Raw genomic sequence first — 2,841 nt, 5'->3', positions numbered from 1 at the left:
ATATTCTTTGGTGAGGCATCTCTTAGCTCTTTTTCCCTTTTCAAGTTGAAAATTTTTTCTTGTTGAGTTTTAAGAGTTCTTTGCATAGTCTGGATATGTGTCCTTTATCAGAAACATGCTTTGAAATATTTTTCTTCCAAACTGTAGATTGTTTCTTTCATTCCCTTTACAATGTCTTTCCCACTGAAAGTGTTTACTTTTCATTGTTTAGCATATATATATATTTTTTTTCTTTTATGAATCTCACTTTTAGTGTTGTATGTAAAAACTCATTACCAAACTCAGAGTTGTATAGATTTTATCTTATATGCTTGGTTAAAACTTTTATAGTTTTGCACTTTGCATTATGTTTAGGATCCATAAGATCTATTGCTAAGCTCACTTTTTTTTTCTTTTTTTTTTTGCATATGGGTGTTCAATTGTAACAGCACCATTTTCATTTGACTACATCTTCTCCATTGAACTCCTTTGCTTCTTCAAATCAATTAACTACCTTTGTGTACATCTATTTCAGGTCTCTTCATTCTGTTTCACTAACCTATGTGTCTACTTTTTCCCCAACAAGAAGCTGCATTACTTAATATAGTTTTATAGAAAGCTTTGTGATTGATTTGCATCAAGTTTTGAATGATGTTTATGTCTTTATCTTCTGCTCATCCTCCTCCCACTTTTCAGTATTGTGTTTTCTGTTCCAAGTACTTTGTTTTTTCATAAAAATATTAAAAATCATCTTGTTAATATTTGTAAAAATGTTTCCTGAGATTTTAATTGAGATAATTTTTAATATATTGGCCTATTTAGGAGGGATTGACATCAATAATGTTGATTCCATATAGATTCTGCACATGTTTTGTTACATTTATGTCAAAATATCTCATCTTTATTATTTGTATTATTTCCTTTATTTTAATTATTAAATGTTAATGCTTCATTTCTGGTGTATAGGGAAGCAGCTGACTTCTTTATATGACCTTGTATACTGCAACTGTGCTATGAAGTGTTAGTGGGCGCAGTGTCTGGCTCTGTGACCCCATGGATTGGGGCTCACCAGACTCCTCTGTCCATGGGATTCTCCAGGCAAGAATCCTGGAGCAGGTTTCCATTTTCTTCTGCAGGAGCAATTGTGCTACAATTACTCATAAATTCCATGAATCATGTTGAAGATTCTTTGATTCATAGATGATCATGTAGTTTTTAAATAAACACAATTTTATGTCTTCCTTCCAATATGTATCCATTTTATTTTCTTTTCATGTCATACTTCACGAGCTAGGACCTCCAGCACAATTTAAAACAGGACTAGGGAGAGAGAGGGCACGTTTGCCTGCTCCCAGCATGAGTGAGAAACATCTAAGTTCTCATAATAAGCATGATGTTAGCCAGGAGGCTTTCACGAGATTTCACTGTAGTTTTTCTTTTTGCTCCCTTCCTCCTTTCCTTTCTCACTTTTTTTCTTGCTTCTTTCTCTCTTTCTTTTCTTGGTGGAATTACTTACTACACTGAATAATTTCCCTCTATTCCAGTTGTATTATTAATGCACTTGGAATTCTGTCAAATTTTGCTGCATGAATCAATCTAATCATATTATTTTTATTTGTTAGACCATTTGCAAGGTAGATTACAGTGATTGATTTTTAGATGCTTAACCAGTCTTGCATAACTGGTATTGATCTCACTTAATTGTGGCATATAATTCATTTTATACATCATTAAATTTGATTTGTTAATATATTGTTGAAGAATTTGAATTTACAATTATGAGAGATATTGATGAGCAGTTTTCTTGTAATATCTTCATCTCTTTATGCTATTAGGGTAGTGCTGGACTCAGAGAATGAATTTGAAGAGTTCCATCTTCTTGTACTTTCTTGAACGTATCATGGAAAAGTTGGTATTATTTCTACCATAATGTGATTGGGGTGGGGGTAGAATTCACCAGTGAAAATATCTAGGCATGATAATTTCTATTTGGAAAGTTGTAAATTATTGACTTAATTTCAAAGAATAATGCAGGTCATCTAGTTGTCTTTAAGTAAATTGTGATAATTTATGCCTTTGAAGGGACTAGTTGCTGTTACCTAAATCATCAAGTTTCTGGGGATGCTATTCATAGTATCGCCCTATCCTTTTAATGTTTGTGGCGTCAGTGTGTACATACACTATATATAGTGTATCATATCATATATAGTAAACCATCACTACTATCTGCATATATTGGGCATATATAGACTTCTTCTTAGGTGGCGCTAAGGGTAAAGAACCAGTGTGCCAATGCACCAGACACAAGAGACGCAGGTTCGATCCATGTGTCAGGAAGACCTCCTGGAAGAGGAAATGGCAACCCACTCCAGTGTTCTTCCTCAGAAAATTCCACAGACAGAGGAGCCTGGCAGACTACAGTTCATGGGGCTACGGAGAGTCGGATATGACTGAATGACCAAGAGCAAACGCATGTGTGCGCGTGTGTGCACTCCTGTGTGCACACACATACACGTATATGCATGTGTATCTTAGCTCAGCTTTCTCCAGCAGCCTTCTCTAGGGCAGAGCGTAAGTAATAAAGAGTTCTGCATTCTGTCCATTTGTGGGTCATTTTGTTCTGCCTTATCATCCAAAAAAATCTTTCTTTTCTGTCTTAATTTTTCTTTCTTCTCCTTCCACAACTCCAACTAAATACATGCTATATACTATGTACAATCTAACAGGTTCATGAGGCTCTGTTCAATATTTTTAAAATCTGTCTTCTTGCAATCTGTCTTTAAATTAACTCCTTTCTCTGGTGTCCCTTATTTATTTTAAAATCTATACAGTGAATTTTATATTTCATACACTGTACTTTTA

This window comes from Bubalus kerabau, chromosome 14 (genome assembly GCF_029407905.1).
Source record: "Bubalus kerabau isolate K-KA32 ecotype Philippines breed swamp buffalo chromosome 14, PCC_UOA_SB_1v2, whole genome shotgun sequence".
In the NCBI taxonomy this organism is placed as follows: Eukaryota; Metazoa; Chordata; class Mammalia; order Artiodactyla; family Bovidae; genus Bubalus; species Bubalus kerabau.
Note: the sequence above shows the minus strand (reverse complement) of the source record.